The 25,859-nt window shown below is 46.0% G+C and overlaps 1 protein-coding gene across 1 annotated transcript in view; it reads left to right on the top strand.

The window, feature by feature from the left end:
• The first annotated feature begins 11,867 nt into the window (after positions 1-11,867).
• The window catches only part of LOC138528576 (post-GPI attachment to proteins factor 2-like), a 272,761-nt gene continuing 258,769 nt past the window's right edge, over positions 11,868-25,859 (top strand). The window contains exon 1 of the mRNA XM_069640347.1: positions 11,868-11,978. The gene's annotated coding sequence lies outside the window, so the exon portion shown is untranslated. The remainder of the gene's footprint in view (positions 11,979-25,859) is intronic.

Raw genomic sequence — 25,859 nt, 5'->3', positions numbered from 1 at the left:
CAGGATTGGCTATTGGTGGAATGAAAAAAAAACTACTCAACAAAAGAGTGGTCTTGGGATTTGTAGTTTTTGCAATGCTTTCTTGCATGTTTCATGTTCAGGTTTTTAAGGTGTATTTGTTTTAGAAAATGGCCGCTGAAGATCTTAATGTTATATTGTGTTATGTTATTTCAAAGGATATTTATACCGTGCACTATCACCACCTAAGTGGTCCCCTGGAGCTCTGGTGGATCTGAAAAGCAAGAGGGTAAGGTAAGTTAGTGGGACTGAGCGGGAAAAAAGTGCAAGAGAGCTGTGATGTGCTGTTGGCAGCTTCAGTTCGGTTTACACCGTTCGCTGAGCGTAGGATTGGATTTTTGGTCGGTAGTTGTCAAGTGCTGTTGTACGAGGCTATGTGTGGTTTGTTTTGTTGTTGCGATGCACTGAACGACATGCGTTTTGTTGTGCTGTAGAGGTATGGTTGTGTTTTGTTTACAGTTTGAGAGGTGTAAGCAGAGGGAGGAGTTTCATTTTTTTATTTTTATTAGGGTTGTTTAGTGGTGATACTTCAATGTAACCCCTCAGTTTTGGTCACTATGGCACATATCCCTGCCAGCACTGTGCACAGTTGTGTGCTGGGGGTCTCCCTCCTATATTCTGTGCAGAGTTGCGGGTTGTTAGCCTGGCTATGTGGTGGTGATACCTCCTCCACCCTCCCCCTGTGTTCAGACTAATGGATGTCTACATAGCTTTGTCCCCTGGCTTATCCTGATACCCAACCACCATCGCCTTTCTGGGCCTCTTCAGGGTGGGGGGGGGCATTTTCCCTGTGCCCTTGAGCTCCCTGGGCCCTGTGGTATGTCTGTTTGGTCGCTACTCTCTCCCCTTCAATTCTAATGCCCTCTGCCTGTGGTTCAATTTACGCCGTTCCTATCTCTCTTGTTATTTTCTGGTAGGGCCCTCTGTGGGAACAGGTGTACCTGCGTCTCCCTCCCCTTCAAAGGTCTCTCTACTTCCATGCACTTTGTCGTTGTCTGGCCTAGTCCCCCGTCTTGCCATTTGTGTGTTCATTCCATGGAGTGTGGGGGTTGTTTATTCGTTTTCATCCGGTTCTGAGTTGAGGAGCCAGGTTTTAAGAATTTTCTGAATTTTAGATGGCCCTTCATGTTTTGTATTTCTCTCGGGCGCGAGTTCCAAATTTTAGCGGCCAGGCAAGAGAATGCTGATCCACTGAGTGTTTTACTTCTGTATGATTTAGGTTCCAGGCGGATGTCATTGCTGGATCTGAGTGTTCTGGTCGGCTGTTAAATGGTGATTTTCTTTTGTAAGAATTCTACTCCTTGGCTGTGGATTGCTCTGTGTGTTATTGTTAGGACCACAACCAGCTCTTGGTCCATTTGGTACAAGTGGAGAAGAAGACACCCTCACGGCATCTTAAACTCTCCAAGATGGCCACAGGTTGGCTCCCTTTGTAGAACCTCAAGAAGTGGCCTATCGCTCCTCCAAGATGGCGCTCGTTATTCTGATACTTCACATTCTACTACTTAAGGAGTTACCACCTGTAAGGAAACTATGTCACTTCTTGTTCCTCGAAGCCCCGACGCTGTGAGTTGTTCTTTTCCTTTCGAATTCCCCTGTTATTCTGTTTCCTTGTCTCTTGGATTCCCTTTGCCCCCTTTCCAGGCGTCCTGTTTCCTTGCCTGTCTGCGGCTCCTCTGCCGGCATTTCCCTCGTTGCTTCGCCCTTCCCAGTTCTCACTGTTCTTTGCGGCTTCTCTGCTTACTGCAGTTGCTGTCCCGCTTCCAACACAGAGTCGACACAGCTTGCTTCCTTTGCGGCTTCACCACCTTTGGCAGCTGCTCTCCCCTCTCCTTCTTCCGCTGCTGTTTCAGCTTTATCTCACCTTCTGCCTCACCGCGGCTTACTCCGTTGCACTCAGCCACGTCCTTGGAGTTCGGAATACATTGCTGCTTTTTTCCGTTTTCTGCCTTACCGCGGCTGTCTCCGTTGCTTTCAGCAACAGCCCCAAATTTGGGACATCTTTTGCTGCTGCAATCTACATCACTGGACTACATCTATCAAGAAACACTGGGCCTTTTCCCCTTCACAGGGTTTCTTTCCCACTTTTGTCGTTCCTTTTTGACTACAGGGTCCATAGTGAACGGTGAGGGACGGTCCTGACTCATCATATCATCCTGTCTGTGGATTCAACTGGTCAGTCCTTCCACCTTACCAGGTGGTCGTAATAGTTATGCACATTGTTTTCAATGTAATTCATTGTTTGATTGGAAGCCAATGTGTCATCTTTAGCGCTGGGGTGATGTGGTCCCTTTGTGAGAGTTTCAGGAGAAGTCTGCCCGTTCTGTATACATTGCAGTTTCTTCAGTAGATAGTCTGGCATTCTGAGGTATAGGCTGTTGGCATAGTCTATCCTGGACATGATGAGCGAGACGATGGCAAGTGTTTTGTGTGTGAAGGAGAGGAATGGTAGAATATTTTTGATTGTGTGCAGGTGGGAGAAGCATTTCTTGATTATCGTGTTTGCTTGTGCTTCTAGGGTTAGTTCGTTGTCCATTAGGATTCCAAGGGTTTTGACTATTTTGGATGGGTGGGTGCTGTTCCTAGTTCTGTGATGTATGTGTTGCTTCCCTGGGTTTATCCGATATAATCATGATTTCCGTCTTTCCAGGTTTGACTTTGAGTCTGTTTGTGTTCATCCATTAGTAGAGTTCTTTGAGACAGTTTATTAAAGTTGTATTCTCCTCTTGAACATCTTCGATTTCATAGATAATTTGGGTGTCATCTGCGTAGTTGTAGCAGGTGAAGCCATGCCTTTTGATTAGGTTGATCAGTGGAGTCATGTAGATGTTGAAGAAGAGTGGGGATAGGGAGGATCCTTGTGGTACTCCACAGGGGGTGTCATGCATTGTGGATTTGAGTGGTTTTATCCATACTGTTTCTGTTCATTCAGATAAGAAATGATGATCCCTATTTCTTCCAGTCTCTTGATGAGGATGTTGTGGCTGACTGTGTCCAATGCTGCAGAGAAGTCGAGTAGTATCAGTGCTGAGTTTATATTGGAATCTGCATTGGTCTTTAGGTCAGCCCGGATAGAGAGAAGTGCCGTCTCTGTCCCTCTCATGGGTCTGAAGCCGACTTGTGCCTGGTCTAGTAGCTGGTGGTTTTCTATGTGTTCCACTGATAGTTCATAGACCTTGTTCTCTAGTAGTTTTGCCAGATAGGGAATGTTTGATATCTGTGGCATTCAAATGGTGTGCTCTGTGTCAGGGTCGATTTATAGATGTGTGGTGGGCAGGGGTCCATTGGGGTGCCTGCTGTGTTCCTATGATTCACCAGCTTGACAAATCTCTCCCCTGATATTTTGTGTGAATCTTTGCAGCTTGTTCTGTGGTTCCTGGGTAGGTGGGGCATAGTGCACGGTCTGGTTGATGGGTCTGCTTTGTATGATCCGATGTAGGTCAGTGATTTTATTTTTAAAGTGGTCTGCAAGATCATTACATAGTTTTTGTGAGTGTACCGGTGTGTTATTGTATCCAGGTGGATTTCTCATCTCCTCTCTGTGGAATGTAGAATATAGAAGTGTACCCAATAGCCTCTCCGGGAAAAGTTGAATTCAGAAGTGTGCCCAATAGCCTCTCTGTGAAAAGTGGAATTCAGAAGTGTACCCAATAGCCTCTCTGTGAAAAGTAGAATTTAGAAGAGTGCCCAATAGCCTCTCTGTGAAAAGTAGAATTTAGAAGTACATTTAGAAAGTTGCATTTAGAAGTGTAGCCAATAGCTTCTCTGTGGAAAGTTGAATTTAGAAGTACATTTAGAAAGTTGAATTCAGAAGTGCACCTAATAGCTGTGAAATGTTCCATTCAGAAAGTTGAATTCAGAAGTGCACCCAATAGCTGTGAAATGTTGCATTCAGAATTGTGCTCAATAGCCTCTCTGTGAAAAGTCAAATTTAGAAATGTGCCCAATAGCCTCTCCGTAAAAGTTGATTTTAGAAGTGTCCTCAATAGCCTCCCTGTGAATTAGAAGTCTCTGAAAGTGCATGAAACCCATCATATCTCACCAACACGCTTACTCTCTCCTTACATCACCACTCAACTAGAACACAGAGATACTATGACACCATTCGGTATAACTGTTCTCATATCAACATTCGCCGCTCACTCCACATCATTCTAAATAATCACTGCTGGCTACACACCCCCCAGCAAGGCGTTCTCCTCAGGCCTAACGCAGCCACATCCGATCTGGATTAATCCTGCCAGAACGAACACATACTCCTGACCTCTCAACCACCACACCTACCGCTAGAAAGCAGCTATTACACTGATACTGCACGAGCTGTACACATACCTGTTGCTCACACGCACCTTTTGACTCTCTCTACTCTCTCTACTGATATGAACTTCGGTTCCCAAGGGCGTTCAACCTACCAGCGCCTTCAGACCATACCAATGGTATATAAGGCGCTATATAAATGCAAAATAACAATAACAATTTACGATGTTGGATAGTTCTTTCTGGGTGTTCGTGGCTTTTGTGATTCTGTTGTTGTAGTATTTCTTTTTGCCTTTGAGAATTTACTTTTTTGTGCTTGGATTTGTTTTTGATAGTTTATTCTTTTTTCCTGGCCATAGTTTTTCCTCCATTCTACTTCAAATTTCTGGGTTTTTTTCTTCATTATATTGAGGTGGGGTGTAAACCGTCTTGCCACTGCTTTCTTTTGTGATGGGATGAAGGGTTTTCCGGGGAGATTCTGTCTATTGTTTGGGCGATCGAATTCTGAATTAGGTCTGCTTTTTCATCTAGGTCAGGTCCTTCCAGGGTTGCGGTTGATGATTTTAATGCTTGCCTCCTCTCTTGTCATGCAATATGATTCATTTCTAATGTGTGAATCTGACCACTGACTGATATAAACAATTGTCGAAAGGGATTAAAGAATGGTGTTTCTATATGCATAACTGTGTTCAAATTGAAATATGACACTATCACACTGACAAGTAGCCCCCGCAGATGGCATACAGACGCCATTTCCCAACGAATCAGCTTTGAGGCTTAGGAAATGACAGCAGATCTTGTTTTTACCAGGTAGCAGGCGGTGTTCCAGCAACGATAATCTGTGGTGCTTTAAATAACAATGTGACACACACCTTCAGATAATCTGATTAACCCATTTGCAATGAGCCTGAAGATTAGCACTTTAGTGGAAGAACACTTGCATGGCACTTGTGAAACTGCCAAGAAAGTGTTCTGGGGCCAGTGTGAAAGTGGCATGGAGGTTCTCTGTGGAAATGGATTACCTGACACCAGCAGAGCCTGGAGAGTAGCAGCAGCTCTCCAGCTCCTGCACATGGGCTGCAGGCTGGCCTCTAGAGGGGAACCAATGGAAGAAAGGAACACATTGCTGCACAGAGATTTAAAGGGACAGCCCTTTGCCTGCAATTCGTGTTCTTGCTCGGTAGTCCTACCGTTGTGGTTCCGCTCCAATGGAACCCAACCAAAGATGATGATGGCATATCCTGAGTACCCCTCGGTCTTCTGGGGTGGGGGGTGCAAGAGCACTGAACTTGTTGCCATCAGGGTCGGACTGGGACATTCAATTGTGTCGGGCACCAATGTAAAAATGGCTCACAGTTGCAAAAGGCAATTCATTCCTTTTGTGACACTGTTTGAATAGTAACCAAGGGGGAGTTTTTTTTATCAAATGTAATGCATGTTGTGCAATATAGAGAATATTTATTCAGCAACAATGGTCAAAACTACTAGCTGCATAGAGAAGTAACTCATCAGACTGGCCCACATTGGCCAAAATAGTGGCCCACTTTGACCCAAAAACTGTTCAACCTTAGCATTTTGTGTTTTTGGTTCGGGCATTGGCCTATTGCCCCATAGGCCAGTCCAAGCTGTTTGCCGTGCACCATTCCCAACACTGTCATGAAATAGGTTGTCAGTGTGAGGTCAGTTGTGGTTCAATCAGTTACCATGGGCCTCATTACGAGTTTGGCGGTAACCTGCCTCGGACTCGTAACACCGTTCCTGTCGCCTGATATCCAGGTGCCACCAGGACATTACAAGTCCTAGCTGCCTTGATATCAGGGGGCGGAAAGTATATGTCCCCATTCCCATGGAGTCCTTCAGGACTCCATGGGAATGGGGACACAGAAGCACCGGCATTGTTGCTAACAACTCCGCCTACCGGGTCCATTGCGCCCGGAAGGTCAGACCTGCTGGGTGCAACTGCCCAGCAATGCAGAGTTGGAGTGTGGCAGTCCAGAAAGCGTGCCAGTACGGGGCGACCAGCACCCTTATTTCCAGACCGCCACATTTGGAATGAGGCCCCATGAGTTCCATATTTCTTGGGGACTCTTCATCTTCAGCAAGCTCTTACTCCTCAGATCTGCTTTGCAGGGTCATATTTTCTGGAAGAGGTTCTGCCATTTCCCTATTGGAGAGGAATAATTGAAGCCTGACCTTTCTGATTGCTGCCACAATGGTAGCCTGCGGTATCACGTGTGCGTTCTTCTTGACCACGTTTCTTGGGTTGGGACCTCCTTTGGATGAGGGGTGGGTGTTCTTGGACTTTTTTGTCAGAAACCAAACGCACCTCAGAGGGCATATTGGGCGGGTTGCTATTTATTCTCTTGAGTGATGGCTTTCCACCAAGTCATGGAGTGATCCACCCCTTCAGTCAAAGCGATGATTTGATCAACGGTAGTGTCTAACGCTGACCACAGATTCCCCTGTATTCATTCCATGGCCTTAACAATGGATTAATGAATGCCCCAAAGATTCTGATGGCTGCTATAGTACGATTGGCTGCCCTGTCCTCTACAGTAGACTAGCCGTACTGTTGCTAACTACTTTTGGGCAGGTTGTGCTTGTCCACGCGAGGCACTATATTGCCAAAGACACGCACATGACCATCCATCAGAAGGAATTTCTGGCATAGTTTTTGTTCTTTAGAACTAAGGCAGTGCCGGACCAAATGCTGACTTCTCACACCATGTACAGAGTTACGGTGCTCTCGAGCTAGGTCTGCGCTTCAAGCTATGAAATATAACCAAACATAAAATGGTTGCTTCCTTGGCCGGGGACGCTTGCTCATGGCTACTGCGTATTGCCTGTAAGACATATGAGTAATTCTTCCAGAGAATTAGGGGAACTCCTGGCCATGGCAGGAATTCCTGGGGAGATTCGGTGTGTCACATGGCACCCCAGGTGGCAGTGGTATGTAGATTTGAGCATGGTGCTCAATATATATGCTGGCTGATGCGGTGTACGGCTGAGGTTGCATCTTGATGTTGGGTTTCGTGGGCAAAGGAGGATATATAATCCTGCCTCACCCTCATTAGTGCTGTTAGGGGGAGGGGCCAGCGATGGCGGGCAGCATTTGCTCCATTGCCCTACTCCAGGGGGGAATGTGTGAGTTTAGAGGGGGACCTTTCCTCCTCTCATTCATTCTGCTTATGGGCTTTCTTACTCCTCATCATTGCGGATGCTGGCTTTCTGGCCAGTAACATTACTCAAGTCTTTCCCTATCCCTTCTCCCTTTAATCGTTTCTATTATATTTCTGAACCTTGTCGGAGACCCTTGGGTGGATTTGAGTTTCGGATGGAACTCAACCATTGGAAGGCGGCGGTGAGGCAAGAGAGGGCAATGCAACCTTGGACGAGAATGGCCAGGAGGACAGGCCCCAGGAGCTCCTGTGAAAGAGCAAGCCAAGGGCTGTGAGGGCACAGCAGGGAGGAAGTGGAGTAGAGATAAAGGTGTATGTATTTATTTATTTATTTATTTATTTAACATGTGTTAAGTGCTCTTGGCCCAGAGGCATCTAGGCCTCTAGGTTGCTTATCATTAGTCTATGAGGTCACCATGTTCCTGGCAGCGATCTGCAAACTTTGGCTCTTCAGATGTTTTGGACTGAAGCTCTCATCAGCCCTAGCTAGACTAGTCAATGGTGAGGATCAAGGGAGTTGCAGCCCAAGACATCAGGAACGTGTGTTGCAGACCCGTGTTCTAGGAAGAGGGGGAGCGGGAAAGGGAGAAGGGGAGATGGAGAGACAAGGGGAGATAGGTAGAGAGAGACGAGTGAGGTGGAGGAAGGAAGGGAGAGGGGCGAGAGACAGTCAGAAAGAAAGAGGCAGAGAAAAAGAGGAAAGAGAGAGAAAGAGGGGATAGCAAAGATGTAGAGGAGAAAGAGAGAGAGCGGGAGGGGAGAGACAGAGAGAGAGAGGCGAGAGACAGAAAGAGAGGAGAGAGAGGTAGGAGCGAGAGGAGAGTGTGGAGACCGAGATAGGGAGAGGTGAGAGACAGAGAAAAAGAAAGGATAGAGAAGATGTAGAAGAAAACGAGAGGAGGGAGACAGAGAGAGACAAGAGACAGAAAGTGACGAGAGATAGGAGAGAGAGGAGAGTGAGGAGAACGAGAGATAGGGAGAGGTCAGAGAGGAGAGACAGAGAGAGAGGACAGCAAGCCGAGAGGAGTGAACGAGAGAGAGAAAAAGAGAGAGGGAGAATGATGTAGAGAGGGAGAGAGATAGATAAAGAGAAGAGAGACAGAGAGGGAGAGATAGGAGGAGAGAGAGAGGGTGGAGAAGGAAAGGGTGAAGAGAAAGGAGAGAGAGGAGAGAGGTGTGTGTGTGTGTGTGTGTGTGTGTGTGTGTGTGTGTGTGTGTGTGTGTGTGTGTGTGTGTGTGTGTGTGTGTGTGTGTGTGTGTGTGTGTGTGTGTGTGTGTGTGTGTGTGTGTGTGTGTGTGTGTGTGTGTGTGTGTGTGTGTGTGTGTGTGTGTGTGTGTGTGTGTGTGTGTGTGTGTGTGTGTGTGTGTGTGTGTGTGTGTGTGTGTGTGTGTGTGTGTGTGTGTGTGTGTGTGTGTGTGTGTGTGTGTGTGTGTGTGTGTGTGTGTGTGTGTGTGTGTGTGTGTGTACTTTTCTGTGAGATAATGAATCACAGCCCTCATTCCCAGACTGGAGGGAAGGCGTTTAAGGGGAGCTGCCAGTGCTCGGAGGTGTTCCCTGACATCAGAGCTAAAGGTTTAGGATGTATAGAATCTGCCACATGAGATGCATAAACTGGAGGAGTCTGTGCACCCTTGGCTCTGTTAACTAGAGTTGTTACACTGGGGTCATTTGTTGTTTTCTTAAAAGGTACTTGATGGGGTGTTCCATTTATTCCACCAATGTCTCTGGTGACGTTTCCCCTGAAAGGAGGATGAGCCTCTGGAGGCTGCTGCCACCTTCCATTAACTTTGCGCCTTGTTGCATCACAACGGATGGGTTTCCAGTATAATTGGCCGCTTGTGATTTGCCAGCAAAAGAAATATAACAATATTATCTCTATTAATTATAGAGGGACTCGCGGTAACAGCTGTGTGCTATAGAGGTGTTATGCATGCTACGAGGATATTTCAAGCCATGGCAAAGCTCTGGTTTTATTTATTTATGTTTTACTCCTATCAATATGCTCACTCTCCACTTTACAACAACGAACAATAGAACGCAGCTAAACCCCTCGATCAATTTCGGCCTAGCCGCACACATACCTACAATTCTCATTTGAACACCTCAACAGTCTGTTAGAACACAGCTATACCCCACAGAAAAATGGGCCGAGCTGCAGACATAATCTCTTACACAGGCCCACGGCAGCCAGAATGCAGACTCGGAGACCACCTACCTTGCTGCACACATTCCATGATCTCTCACAACCACTGCACCGCCACTAGCATTTGAATACGGCCGGCTGCACGCAATCCGCACTGGCTGCACACATACCGAGTGCCACCCAAGCACTATACACTATCCTACTCACTCCACTGACCTGGACTACGGTTCCCATGGGCGTGAAAGCCCCAGCGCTCTGAAATCACACCAATGGTATATAAGGCGCTATACAAATGCACAATAACATCACATAACATTTTAAAACAAACAAACAGTAAATGAGACTATTGACCTTTGGTCAAAAAAGGCCTTACAGTAGACACAGAGCATCAGTGATGGACAGCTACTGATTGACAGCTACAGTGGGGAGGTCTGCGATCCCCTGTTAGTGTTGGTCCTGTAGATGGGTGGAGCAGTGGGGAGGAGGGCGGTAGAAGAATACGTGTTTCATAAAGAGAAAAGAAAAAGTGGAGGGTAGGAAAGGAGTAGGGAGGAAGGAGTCGCAGGCATGGGAGGGAGATGGGATACACGGGTAAGAGAGGATACAGGTAGGTCAAGGGGGAGGGGCGACTCAGTGGTAAGTAGGTGGGATTTCAGGAGGGCTTTGAAAAAAGGGAGGGAAGAGGTGTTTTTGATGTGAAGGGTTCTCGTGAGAAAAGGATCAAAAGTGAGAAGAAGCACGGGGTGGGCAAGGAGCAGTAACATTGTTGAGAGAGGAGAAGCAAAGAAAGCGAAGGTGAGGAGTAGATGGCAATGGATGTGTAGACGAGGAGCCGGACTTTGAATTTGAACAGTTTCTGCCTGCAGAGCAGGCCCAACTTTAGGAGATAGGAAGAGATGGAGGGGAAGTGGGGTAGGGTAAAGAGAGCGCCTATAGAGAAGTTCAGAACTTTGTTAAACCAGGAGGACAGGTAGTTAGGGAGGCCGAGAAGAAGGCTGGTGTTGTGTGTGAGAAAAGCTCAGAGCCCCTTTAAGAAGGAAGAGGCTCAGGGGGCGCAGTAGTCCAGCTTAGAGAGACGAAGAAGATGAGGTGTCTGGCAGTCGGGAAGGGGATGAGGTGGCGAGTCTTTCTGATGTTTCAGAAACTGATGCGAGCAGGTGTGGCAGTTTGGGAGGTGATCAGAGAGAAGTTGAGGTCTGACTGGGAGTAAACCCCAAGGTTACGAGCAGCCCAGGAGAAGGTGACGTTAGATGACGGGGAGGAAAGAGGACAGGGTAGGAAACTGAGTCAGGGGCAGTGCATGCATGAGGCTTCACTGTGCCATCCAAGGACTGAGGGCATTCAGAGAGCCCGGAATGTGGGAGGAGAGTTTGGGGTGAAGGAGGAAAAAGGGAAGAAACTCTGAGTGCTATCAGTCCCAGAGTTTAAATTTCAGATCAGCCTGTCTTTGAATGTATCCATTGCTTGCATTCACTGCCCTCACTTCTCCAAAACCAGTCATGTGCTTGTGTTTAATATTCATTAGTGACACTGTATATACGTTTTGCGTTATGTGCTTCAAAGAAAATGTATACGTATATGTTTGTATATATTTGTCTATAGTGAGTAACCTTTTCTGCTGGAATTAATTAAAACACTTTATTGTTCTATTACAAGTTGGAACTCGCCTGCCTCTGATTGGGTCAGGTAGACTGGAGCAGAGTTAAGTTTAGTATTCCGCCACCACCATACTTAAGTAGTATGCAGAATTGACTTCTCATTACAGAATTAGGTTTCCAGGCGGGGCTTGCGTTTTGTTTTTAAAATAAGTAGTAACATGCAGCTTCTTGCTCTAGAGCACAAAATAAACATTACCATAAACAGTTCCTGATTGGTTAATGGCTGTAAAGTCACAGAAACTATGTTAGAAGACAGGAAATAGAAAATCTTGTCAAGGCTCTTATTTACTGCTGCAGTGTTGGGAGGATAGCTCAGGGGCAACGTGCTCGCCTTGGAAGCAAGGAAGCAACCCAGGTTGAATCCCCGGGTTCGTGCTTGTTATAAATAATCTATCATATCATATCAGTGGCTGCCGGAATTCTGCTCTACTTTGTGCCGGCTCAAGCAGCAGGCATTGTGATGTCACAGCTGAAGCATAATTACTGATGACAGAGCAGTAATGATGCTTTCTTATTGTAAGTCAGTACTGATGTCATAACTAGCCTGTAATATGAAGACTATTTACAGGCCTGTATACGGGCATTACAGACTGAGATTAAGAGGCACCTGGTATTGTATTTAGAGAGCTGCCTTTCACACTCTGTTCTAGCTCTGACAGCAGGCATCATGGAGTCTTAACTGACCCGAAATTACAGCGAGCAAGTTATTACAGATGTTTCAGGTGAGTTGTGATATCCCAACTAGACTGTGACGGGTTTATTGCTGGCTTGCATCTGTCATATTTATTTGTGGTGCACTTGATATTTTTTTATCCATGCACGCATCATTCTGTAGCAGTCCCTGAGACAGGGCATTTCATCGATGGAGGAGTGAAAAATAATATACATGATCCCGATCCCAGGGGGCCACTAGGTTAATACCGGGACGTGATGCGTACAAAACTGTATTTTGTTGGCTATAGAATCAAGAGGCTTGAGCTATAATCCCAGTTTCCACACTTAATGAAACGGTGTGATCCTGGACAAACCATCTCTTCTCTCTGTTCCCTTAGCTTCGAGCTTGTGAGCAATGAGTTAGGGTAGTTGTAAAACTGAACAACTGTGTGCTGCCTGTCGTGATGACCTCAGTGACATCGCTCTCAGCCAGTACTTACAAGGGGATAAGACACAAAGGGAGAGGCTCTAAAGAGTCGAAAAACAATAGTTGGGGGTGGGTCTAAGAAGTCTCTGGCAGGGCCAAGATACTGCGGGTAAAGGATATTTTAAAGAAGTGTGGCCTATACAACTAAAGAGGTGGCCTAACAGAAGCTGTCATCAAGCGGCTACAAAAATATTCAAATATAAAAACGAAATCTAATCAAAATCGAGAAATGAAGATTCCAAACGAACCCTCCGCCATTTTAAAGGAAATCTGATTATTTTTTATATTCGTTGTTTTTACTTAATCAGTCTATTTACAAGACTTAAATAAATATGTTGCAGAAATTAAACTGCATTCTTTATTTTAAGTGTTCTGCCAAACAACGATTTATCAGCAAAATCTGAAACGGATGTGATTCTAAGCATGGGTTACAGTGACATCTACTGGGGAACAGCAGTATTGTCAGGCACTATGTTGGAGGAGACGGGGAGCAATAACTAGACTTGGGTGTACTTTTTGGACACTGATGAGGCTGAGCCCAGCTAGCCCCTCCCACTTAAAGCTCTGCACTCAACCCAGTACCAACATGCCCCATGGGAAATTGCAATCCAGTCGGTTTGGGACTTCTAGTGCAGGATTTACATTGGGAGAATCCAGGACTAGAATTCCCAAAATGCAAAGGAAAACCATCGACTGGACTACCATCTCCAGAATGGGATGGGGCGTTTTTGGTGAGTGATCTCATTGAGGTCAATGTAGGTGAGTAATTTGTGGAGGGTGGTGAAGGGTTGTTAGGAGGATGAACCTTTTGAAATGCAGAGAATGCACGGGGCTTCCTGTATGAGGGGTGACAGGGCAAGTTCTGAGATAGTCAGTGAAAAGCCCCTGTTAACCTCTGCTGCATGCAGGGGCTGTGCTGGTGAAAGGCCCGTTTGTGCCCCCGCACCTCTGTGGCGGAAGTCACGTGTTCGCTGGGATTTGCTAGTGAAATGAGAGGGCAAAGAATGCCCTGCATCCGGTGCCTGGGAGCACCGAGGACAATGCGAGACACTGTCCGGATCCTCACGGGCCGCGTGACGGGCCTCCATTCCTTCCCGCCGTATTTGCATCTGGTGTGTAGGAGGGGGAGGGACATGGCCTGGCAACCCCTGACTGACAAACAAAAACACAAGGGCGAGGAGGCTGGCAGAGCCAAGCTCGGCCTGGCACACGCTTTGCCTATGTTCTCAATGTGACGGCCTGCCACTCAGCTGTGCACGCCACCACACTGTGGTAGAGAGAAGACGCGGGCCATAATAGCTAACAACAGACTCCAGTCACGAGGGACACGCCCTGGCGGGAAAGACATCTACCCAGCTGTTCTGGAGAACACATTTGGTTTCTATTCACTCTTTGAACTGGTTTTTATTGGTACCTAATTATTTGAGTTGGTATTTTTATTTAAGTTAGTATAAGCTACCTTGTTCTTTTGTCGGTGTTCTGTTATGTGGACACCCCCACCTGCCTGCATGCAATGCTCTAAGGAGTAACACAGGAGCCTTGAGTTGCAGTGATAATAACTGGCCCACAGGAAGCCATGCGCCCCTTTTATTGAGACCATGACACTAGTGTGACCAGACGTCGCAGTTTTGCCGGGACTGTCCCCCTTTCTCAACTTTATGTTTCCATTGCAAACTGCAGTGGTCCCGGTTTTTGGCAGTAGGTCTTCATAGCCGACAGGCAGGAATGCACAATCTCGCACAAAAGAAATGCTGCATTTTACAACTTCAGATAGTGTTAGTTTGTGATAAATTAATTATAATATATGTGTATTTGAACAATAACACTTAAACCCCCTTCTACTCCAACTGCTACTGAAGTGTAGTGCCTTGACAGCCATTTTCAAGAGTTAGTCCTACTTTTATGTTAGTTGCCTTGTTTTTTTTACTTTTTAAATCTGGTCACCCTACAGGACACAGTGTCCAGCCTGTCACCAACACGTGACACTGCAAGGGAAAGTCGCTTCAAACAAATGCAGATGCTGCACCGCCTCCACTGAAGTGGAGACGAGAAGGCATCTACTACTTGAATGCATGGGTCTGGAGAAGATAAGACACACCTGGCTAGGCCACTTCTTCAAGCATCTCCGTGCTTAGAACGGGGAGGGATTGGTGGGTTCGCCTAATGAGTGCGATAAAGACCTGTTGGGTCATAGCCGGGGTGGGCTTCTTTGGACAGCTTGGTTTAGATGAGCAAATTAGGGTGACCTCGGAGAATATAAGAGAAGCAAAATGAACACTCCGGTTACCTGGCAATCTCGAATCTTCTGCTGGAGGACGGTCTTCTTGATTTTTCTGCTTTCTGTTAGATTTTTCTTCTTCTTTTCTTCACTTCATCTTCCTTTGTAAAAATTGTTTTGTACAATTAAAAAAAAAAATACATCCCATGCCACTGGTATAATGTTGAAACAACGACATGATGCAACACAAGACGCAGCACAAAATACCTACATTACAAATTGTTCCGTTAATCACATGCAATTATAGAAACAATTCAGTCGGGCAGTTTATCATAGGGCGGCAAACGCATCACAGGGGAAACTTTATCAAACAGTATAAGAGGGAACTCCAACCAATGGATGACACCATGCTTAGCTACTGCGGGATCACAGCTCCCCCCACACACACATCATTACCGAGACCACTTTAAGCACGTCAATGACATGCGGGCCGCGGCCCACAGCATCAAATGTATATCTTTACTGAGTGCTCTTTATGCACTTGTGGAGAGGCCGGCAACCAGTTTAACATCGTGCACACACCTTTGTCTGTGGGGAGCATAGGGCATGACCGGATCCTGACACACGCTCTGAGTCAGTGTGGCGACAAGGATAGGGACAATCATGAGGTTGGGAGACCATTCCCCTGGGCAATATAATTTTTACTAGTCCAGGAGATATAGAGGATCAGGCGCTCCCCGACGCCAGCAGGCAAAGCCACACCCGGTCATCTGCCGTGTCTCTGCAGTTCTTGTGAGGAGCTTTGGGGGATCTAGTTCATGGCTGTGTGGGTCATCGTCCTGTGGCGGCACCCATGCAGAGACACCATTACAGGGAGGGAGTGCAGGATGTCGGCAGCGGTCACGGGCCGCGCCTCTTTATGCTTCCCCAGTCGGGAGTTCACACCATTAAAGCAGTGGCCACCATTCCACTTGCCCGCTGGGGCATCCTGCCTCTCTCTCTGGCATATTCGCATGATACAGTGCAGTGGCGGCAAAGGCCACACCACTCATTCTCTCCCCCAGGCACAAGCTTTGGATGCCTGATTGCGGCAGTCGGGACCACACTATCACCACGCTCCCCCAGGTGGGAGAACACTTAAATATTGCAGCGGTGGACCGGGCAGCTCCACATCCAGTCTCCCCCCCAGGTGGGAATTGACCACCTTACCACGGCAGCAGTAGGAGCCGCACCGCCCTTTCCCTCTCGGACGGGAGACACTGTTACCTATGCAGCAACAGCGGCTATGTTCGCTCTCTACCCCAAGCTGGAGTGTATTCACAGAGCATGGCAGCGTGCTGCTCCACCCACCTTCAATCCCAGACGGGAGTCTTTAATCCACTAAGACAATGCGGCAGCGGGGGACCCCGTTCCACGTCTCCTCCACCGTGACACACATCCCGGGCTCTCCGGCGGCCTGCATGATCCTCAGTCATCAGGACTGCCCCTGACAGCACTGACACGTCGCGCTGTGCCTCCTCCTGCAGCCTCGCAATGCGGACGCCACTGGCGGGCATGTCCCACGGGACCTTGTCGGCGGTACCAACGGTCATCGGATAAGATCCAACAGGATATGTGAGCTCGGCATTGCTCCATCCAACCTGGAGTTAACAATGTATTGGATTTGCGTCCTCTAACTCAAATAGTGTGACCCCAGTGACAGGATGAGGTGTGATTCTCTATCGGAAAACTCTCCATATCAAATCCTTCTGCCATTCACCACCACACCTAACTAATAACCGAAGACCAACCATGAAAGTTCTATTGAAGCGCTCCACACAGCCGTTAACCTGGGGATGATAAAGAGATGTCCTCTTGTGTTTGATCCCATTCTCCACCATCCAAGATTGAAATTCCCTCAAGACAAATTGCGGACCATTGTCACTTACTAACACCGAAGGCCAACCTTCCCTCCAAACAATACCTTCAAGAAATTTGATAATATTCTTAGATGTTATATCTTTGATCACACCTACTTCTGTCTACTTCGTAAGTAGGTCCATTACCACAATGACATAGCTGTCCCTAGCACCTCAAAAGTTCAAAGGCCCCAAGAAGTCTATGGCGATCATCTCCCAAGGTCCCCTGGGTGCAGTTGGTACCACCGTGGGTGGTACACTCATCACCAGCACCTTGTCACTATTTTTACACTTTTCGCACTCCTTGACCCGCATCTCAATGAACCGTGGCCCGCAAAAATCCATTCTGATGAGTGACTTGGTCCTGCAAATACCCATGTGCGCTTTGTGTCTTAGGTCAACCAGAGCCTCTCGCATCCCTAGAGGAACCACTAACCTCTGTCTTCTGCACAATAAACCATCTACCACACTCAACTCCTCCTTGATCCTCCTGCACTCTTTGAGTACACTTAAGACATTATCGTTATTACCAGTATGATCGTTATTACCAATCCATCTCCTTTGCACTAATCCTTTTTCCTGCTGATATTCCTCAACTTCCATACAAGCCGCCAGCCACTCACTCTCCTATAGACATTCCTCTACCAGAAATATGTCCCTAACTCCATAATCTGTCAATGTGTCAGTTTCCTCATCCTCCACCACTGGTCTTCTCAAAAGGGGACCCGCCACTGCAGTATCCTCACCTTGAATATGTTTCACCATGAATTCTATGCCCTGTAATATGGCTATCCACTTAGAAATTTTCCTAGATACTCCATCTAACCCTTTTTTATTAAAAATCGCCACCAAAGGTTTCTGATCAGTTCTAACAACAAATGCTCTTCCACACAAATACACCTTGAATTCATTGATGGCCCACAAGACTTCCAGGGCGTCTTGATCTATTACTGAGTAGCGGCTTTCTACTTCTTTGAGGGCTTTTGAGGCATAAGCAATCGTACACAACCAATTCCCATCATCCTATATTAACACTGTCCTAATCCATACTCTAATGCATCCATATATATACAATTGTACGAGCTCCCTCTCTGAACCCCTGCAAAACCTCCTTTTTCCCATTTACAAATACTTCCTCACACAATTCATTCCAAATGAACCTCACCCATTTTCTGGTGAGTTTCCTCATATTCACTGTTTTACTGGCCAGGCTGTTAACGTATTTTGTGTTATACTCAATCATCCACATCCAATCCCTCATCCACTTCATCAAAATTATACAGATCCTCCTCCACGGTTCCCACATTTCCACTCCAATACTGACAACACTTGGAAAGGTGACCCTTTCAACCACACTGTCTACATTCCACATGCACAGCTGTGCATTCTCTGTCTCTTGCAAAATGTTCAGTGCTACCACATCATATGCCGGTTAGAAAGCACTGCAAGCTGAGCTCTCGTTCTGACATCTGCGTACGGCCAGCAGATGGAGGTTCAAATCCTGGTAGGGACAACTCAGCATTTCATCCTTCCAAGGTCGATACATTGAGTACCGCACAGTGGGATGATAATATCAACTGTTGTTTCAGCGCTTAGATACCTGTGGGTTTGTAGCGCTATACAAAACCAGCTGTTATTATTATTATTATCCCTAAGAAAGAAGAAACTTCAGATGCGTTCTCCGGGGATGCCATATCCACAATGGCCTTGACAGTGCTGAATTTTGGATGAACACCTTCTCCCGAGATACTTTAACCTAAGTAGTCTACTTGTGTCTTTGCAAACGTACACATCTCCAACTTCAATGTCAATCCAGAATCTTCCAACCTTCTCATTACATCTCTCAATCTCACATCATGTTCACCTCTGTCTCTACTCCACAACAAAATATCATCCTTGATAGAATTTGACTCCTTTCACAGCACCCAAGATGTTATGCATCACTCTTTGGAATACGCTGGCAGATGAAATAAGTCTGAATGGCATCCTTACACATTTAAAGAGGCCCCCATGCGTGATGAACGTGAGTATATCATGTGACCCATGCAGCATGTGAATTTGGTGATACGCAGATTTGAGACCTAACAACGAATATACCTTTGAACCACACAGATCTGTAACCATTTAATCAATTTTTGGTAAGGGAACCTCTCTATCACAATATTTTTGTTGACTTCTCTTAACTCTATGCATAGCCTGATTGAACCGTTGTTTTTTTTTACAACAATAGGACTCACCCACTCTAATGCCTCAGACCATTCAATGATGCCCTCCTTCAACATCCTGTTCAACTCCATTTCAACTTCCTTCCTACATGCTAGGGGAACTGGTCTGAGCTTGGCGGCATATGGTACCAATGCCTTCCTAAGTTTAATTATATGTATACAACCTTTAAGACACACCAATTCATTCCGAAATACATTCGGAGCCCACTTGGCTACTTCACCTCCTTCTAGGTCTTTGAGCTCCAACACAACCAAATTGCAACCGGCCATGAACCTGTTCCTTATCATTTGGATCTAGTCTCAACCAAAGAGCTGCTTGGCAACTCCAAGACAATACATCTCCTCCAACATTTGTGACATATACTTTACTCATGGTGCACTTAAAAGATCATTTTGCAAACATTTGTGCTATAATTGTTATATGGTTTTCATCATATGCATTTGCCTCCACACTCGCCTCTTTCAATACACAACTCGACAGCTCTTTGTCCCATGATGTTTTGCTGATTAGAGTATAATCCGCGCCACTGTCAGCCAACATCTCAATTGCTTCTCCATTGACCTCAATCATGGTCCTAGGCTTTTTAATCTTAACTTCGCAAACGGCATTTACAACTTGCACCACACCCATTCCCTCATACCCTCCATCAAAATTATACAGATCCTCCTCCACGATTCCCACATTGCCACTCCAATACCGACAACACTTGGAAAGGTGGCCCTTTCTACCACACGTCTGCATTCCACATGCACATCCGTGCATTCTCTGTCTCTGGCAAAATGTTCAGTGCTACCACATCGGTAGCAGCACTTGAGTGTACGAGACACACTACGACTAGAAGCAAATTCTCTTCTGTTGCTAGAAATTCCTCTGCCCCTTCCTCTGGATCTCCAGTCAACATCTTTCTCTCTGTCTCTCCAGTCACCATCTCTACCTCTGAAATCGAAGCTCTCCTTTTTGTACATAGACCTATTGGGTGGTTTCTCTTTGTGCCATAAGTGGTCTCTGTCTGTTCCATTGCTTTCTTCGAGTCATCCATGGTGCTTTTGTTTTCTTTGGTTAAATCCTTGATGCACAATGAGGTGTGTTCCACTGGTTTGTCTTTTTCATTTTTCATTACATTTATAAAGCGCACTATGGGCCCGTAGGCATGAAGGCGCTAACAGAACAAAGTAGCAAATAAACAACGAACATGGTCTCCTGTACTAACCTACACAAGTCCTAGCTCAGGCAGCCATAGAAAGAAAAAAAAACCTATTGGCCGGATACTTGCAATATAGTAATGCCCCGAGATACCAGATTATGAAAAGAGAAAGGTTTTAAGTTCTTTCTTGAAGTTGGCCAGGAGTTTAAGTTTGCGCAAGTGATCTGGAAGTAAATTCCACAAAATGGGGGCTTTGAAGGAAAAGGCCCCATTCTCCGCTTTTGAGGTTTTTGGTCTGAGTTGCTCCAGAAGATTGTGATCTCCAGATCTTAGCGCTCTAGTGTTTACTTTATCCTTGATATAGCATTGACAATATGGAGGCATCATTAGCATTCTACATTTAAATGTTATAACCAATGTTCTAAATTTGATTCTAGCCTCCACTGGAAGCCAGTGCAGACCCCGTCTGGCTTCCGAAACATGTTCGCATCTGGCAAGCCCCACTACAACTCTCACAGCCCAATTCTGAACCTGTTGTAGTTTCTGTAGAGCCAACCTGCTGATGCCTAGTAAGAGACTGCAACAATAATCTAATCTAGCCCCTATTATGGCTCTTGCTATAGTTTCAGCACTTTTCTGAGATATAAGAGGTCTCAGATGTGATAACAGTTTAACGTAATAAACTGATGAAGACACGACCGAGGACACATGTGCTTTCATATTGAGGGACTGGTCAAGGGTAACGCCCAGTATTTTTGTTTTTGGAAGTGGGCATATGATATCAACCCCCAGCGTGAAGGAGCTATAGGCATGATTTAATACCTTCAATGAATGTGGAGAACCCACTATCATTAGCTCAGTCTTGGCTCTGTTAAGAGCCAAATAATTATTCAACATCCAGTTTTCAATTAGGCTGAAAATTATATTCACTTCTAGCTCATGGGAACCGGTTAGATGCACCACACATTGGGTGTCATTGGCGTAATTTGAAAAAGTTACACCCTCCTGCTCCAGCATATAGAAAAATGGGGCCATAAAAAGATTGTATGTACATGGCGAGGTGCTAGCCCCCTGTGGAACTCCAAAGAGAACTGGGATTGGATCAGCTTCGGCAGTGTCCGAAAAAAACACTACTGTCGGTGTTCAAGAAAAGAAGCGATCCAAGCAGCTGCCTGGTTAGAGAAATTAGCTACTTCCTTCAGCCTGTTATTCAATATGGTGTGTTCAATTAAATCTAAGGCTGCAGATTGATCCAGGGATATAATCAGAGAGAGGCCGCTCTTGTCCATTTGTGTTAATAACCTGGATTTTAATTCCAGAAGAGAGGTCTCAGTTCCGAATTGTTTTCTGAAGCCTGATTGATGAGCGTGCAGGTTTGGATGTTGATTCAAATGTTCAGCAATCTGCTGGTAAGCAGCTCTATCGAGAATTTTCAACAAAAATTGAGTATTTGAGATTGGACGGAAATTTAAAGGATTATCTCTTGACAAACCTGGTTCCTTGATGGTAGGGGTAACTTTAGTTTGTTTAAGTTCCAAGGGCACCTTCCCTTCCTTAAGTGAGGCGTTAACAAATATACAAATTGCTTTGACTAGGGACGGAGCACATGATTTAATAATCGCGGAAGCACAAGCGTCGCCTCTACAATGAGAAGATTTCATCTGACCTATTATTTTTTCTAGTTCCCATTCGCTTATTGGATGGAATGTTGGAAATGGGGATGTCTGGATTCCTTATAAAAGCATTCGGTGACGTAGTATCCGAAGAGGCCAGGGTCAGTTTCTTTTTTTCAAGCATAGTTGCTCGGATGTTATTCAATTTACTTTCCAAGCCGTTTTGGATTAGTTGACACCAGTCCTTATCGTTTGTTTCCACTAAACCCTGGGGAGCAGGCATGATGTCCTGTTCCTTTAAAATTCTAAACAGTTCTTTAGTATCAGAAACAGCATTCTCGATGCGAGTGTTGTGGAAATTTCTCTTAGCCAAGAGTATAGCATTTTCCTAATCCAGGGCATCTTTCTTATAAAAGGTTAGTGCAGCTGGATTGGGGTCACGTTCCCAGGCACAATAAGCTTTCAGTGACACTGATTTAAGTTTTCTCAGATCCTCTGAAAACCAGGACTTTTTATTGGTATTACCTTTACATATCTTTTAAGTTTAAGTGGTGCTAATTTATCTAAAATGCTAACGAGATTGGTAGTTAAAGAGGTGACCATATCTTGAATTGTCAGAGCTTTTTCAGGTGCAAAACCAAATGTATTGTCAATCAGAGGTTCAATATTGGCAATAGTCAATTGCTTTGTATTATGTATATGTCTATCTCAATAGCTCTTTCGAGATCTGGATCTTTCTCTCCCCATAGTTCCTTATGCACTTTACGCTCTGCACATTTTATTATTAATTGATCCCGCAAATGTTCTTCTCAACAGCAGGGTTTAGCCTGGCATTTGACTGCCAAGCCTCTCAGTGCAGTGAGGAATTAGTTCTTCAATGCTTTCATCTTTTCTTTGCTCCCTGGTGGCAAAGTGGTACCTTGCAAGGATTTTGCTCTCCTACACTTTATCGTATTTTTCCAGTTTTGATATACTGCTCTCAAACAAATTTAATTTCACTCCATCCTCCACAATAGGGTATGGTAGTCTTTTTAATACTTTCCCGCCCTCCATGACCAGGTAATGGCATAAAATAGCATTTTTCTTTTATTCAGAGTAATTAAGGCCATATACCGCAAGTACAAACTTTAAAAAGTCCTCCTTCCAGTCTTTCCATTGAATAACTGTCTTTCGGGTAAAAACAGTACTGGGCCAGGTATATTAGCCATACCACAATTTTTTCTGAGAAGTTTATTGCAATTGACTCACGGTTTATTGTGTTGTGAATTCAATACACATCCATCACACTTCTGCATTTTCCTTTCTGCATCTAAGCCCAAAGTATGCTGGTTGTGAATCTTGGGCCAATTCTGATGCACACTATAGCTTATCACTAGGACGAAGAAGACTGGGTAAGGATGACCGCTCCAGGCGTTACGCTTTCTGTGAGTCTGGTTGCTCGGGAAACATGATTGAAAGAATATATGGCCACCACGCATTTGAGTGCACTAGGGTCTTTTCCTCTTATACTGAGTTCACTCAACTGAAAGTACTTGTTTGTGATCTCACGCCGGTGTGTGCACTACTTCCGCTTTTTTTTTCCTGCCTCGCTGGAGCTTCCCTAATCAATTTACAGGCCCCGCAGCGGGTGCATGCTTGATCCTGCTCAGTGGTAAACCTCAGCGCAAACCTGATCCAGGGAAAACTTAACGCTCTCCAAACACAGCTTTGCCATAGCCCTCAATCATTTGTGTTGGAAAGGCGGGTGAACTCACCCGATTTTGTTTTTGGCGGGTGAGACGCCCATTGGAATGAATGGGCGTGCAGGAGGCTTGGCGGGTGAGTCAGCCCTTTACAAGGCGGGTGACACCCGCCAAAAGCGTGTGAGTTGAGAGCTATGGCTTTGCAAATGCTGCTTACCTTTGGTTCGCTGTACCGTTACACCATTCTTCGGAGGGACATCTTCGAATCCCGGGATCAGCTGGATGTATATATTTCACAGTATAACCACTTGGGAACTCTCAGAGCCACGGGACGTCAATCTCCTTCCATGGTCCTGACTGCTCCCTCACTGCAGCACCTGATAGCAGCAAACTCGTTGCCATTATAACAAAGGTCACAACCAAGTTCATGTAAGTGGCATGCTTTATTCAGTTACAAGCATAAGGACTGCAGTCTTCATCCATCCTTAGCCAGCATCCAGCTGCCTCCGGCTCATACCAAAACATTCCACTACCATAGCGTTCCACGATCTCACAGAGTGCGGGCAGGGTTCTGCTCATCCAGCTATGAAAAACTATTGACATGGTATAACACGCAATACAGGGCCTTACTTCTAGTATTGCAAGCCTGGGTGAGGAACCCTAGATCTGTGAGCCGTGGGAAGTGGGGATAGGCAGATCCTTGCGCTCCAGAGGAAATCAGAGCTGGGGGAGAGTGGACAATCCCGGTACACTAGCTATGCTTGGGGTGATTAGCAATTCACTAATCAAAAGGGCTCGATTGTTAGAATGGAGGTCTCTGAGACTAGAAAAGGAGGTGGAGGAGTTGATGAGATGCAATCTAGGCTTGGCGCGGGATACAGGTAGGGAAGTGGGTTGAGAATGATATGATATGACATTTTTAACACACCTGTACACAAGTGTTTCTAGGCGCAACAAGACAAGGAGGGGGAAACAGAGGGAGGACAAAACAACAATCTTACTAGGCCTTTTGTCATTCAGATTATGCAAGTGCAGGGAAGGGGAAAGGGAGAAGTGCCAAGGCGGAAGCGAAGTGCAGGTAATAAAAAAGTGCAGCCAGTGGTGGCTCAGTGCAGGTAATCAGAAAGTGCAGCAAAGAGGTGGCTCATAAGTGCAGAGAAAAGGGACTGTAGGTTTACAGATACAGACCACAAGTGCTGGTGGAGCCAAGAGGCAGTGCGAGGTGCAACTGGACAGGCAAAGTTCAGAGGATGGCCAAGTGACCAGTGCGTGGAGCAGATGGGTCATCAGCAGGGGAAAGCAAGAGAGAAAGCGGGAGTGAAGAGGAAGGTCTTGAGTTGCTTCCAGAACCAGAGGTGCTTCTGTTCAAGTTTGATGGAGGCTGTCATGCGCCATATCCGATCCTGGCGCATGTTGCCCCGGGTTCGCTTACACACCCCTTGAAGCTCCTTTCACGTTCACTTCTACGTACATCCAGCGGTCTAGTTCTTTTTCCTCTTTCGGATGTACATAGGTCTACAATAGCCACGCCACCTTCTGCGTGTCACGTTGCAACCATTTCGGTCAGCTGTTCTGTTTCGCTGCTGCTGTTGCTGTACGCTTGTGCCTTTTCTTTCTTGCTTTCGCTCCGATTCTCTTGCGGAGTGTCTTCTTATCTGTTCTTACCATTTCCAGCTTCCCTGTTTTCTTTCAGCCCTTCTCTGCATGGCTCATTCCCCGTTTGGTTTCTTCCCTATTTACGGTCTTGACTCCTCCCTCTCTTTTCTCCTCCTTTGTTTTGGCTCCTGCTGGCTTGCTCCGGTCCCGCCTGTTTATTTCTGCTGTTTTGGAACTTTTTGCTTCTTGAGTCATTGTTCCTTGGGTCATTGGAATCCATTTCCCGCATTCAAAGACTACTCTTCAAAAGGAGCCCACTTTCCAAGAAGATTCCTGTCTGCGCCATCAACAGGTTTTTTTTCTGCCATTACCAGCTTTTTCCCCTCATTTGTCCCTCCCGGGAAAGGGGTCACAGTGGGGTGCTCTTCACGAGCCTTCATTGTGGCTTCCACCCGTGTGAGACACAAACATCAGACGAAAAAAGAAAAAGATTACAGAGCCAGAAGATCCCTCAGTCCAGAGGACGAAGATTACAACAGTACAGGTGAGGAGGAGGATGGGGGAAGTTGGGACATTACAAACACTCAGAACACAGAGTCTGACAGAGGCTGCTCCAGAGGGTGGCCCCAGCCAAAGAAAGAGATCTACCCCCAAATCTTTGCTTGGAAAAGCGAGTGAACCTCAGAGAATTGGTGGTGGATGAGCAGAGAGTTTGAGAAGGGAGATGTTTAGGAAGAGAGAGTTGGAGGTAGTGTGGTCTGAGGCCCCAAAAAGCCCTGTGGACAATGCAGAGGATCTTGAACTTGATCCTTGCCATCACTGGGAGCCAATGAAGAGATTTCAGGGCTGGAGAGATACGATCCCTGGGCTTGAGGCCAAGGACAAGTCTTGCAATTCTGTTCTGCATATGTTGAAAAAGACGGAGAGTAGAGGCAGGAAGATTTAGAAAGAGGCTGTTGCAGTAGTCCAGCCTAGAGAGATCCAGAGCTCTGGAGACAGTGAGCTTCTGTGAGAAAGTGAGGAAAGAAAGAATACCTCTGAGGAGGTGCAGCAGATAGTTTGACTTCTTAGAGACATCAGAGATG

This window comes from Ambystoma mexicanum, chromosome 7q (genome assembly GCF_040938575.1).
Source record: "Ambystoma mexicanum isolate Mex_15411 chromosome 7q, UKY_AmexF1_1, whole genome shotgun sequence".
In the NCBI taxonomy this organism is placed as follows: Eukaryota; Metazoa; Chordata; class Amphibia; order Caudata; family Ambystomatidae; genus Ambystoma; species Ambystoma mexicanum.
Note: the sequence above shows the minus strand (reverse complement) of the source record. Positions and strands in the feature narration are given on the sequence as shown.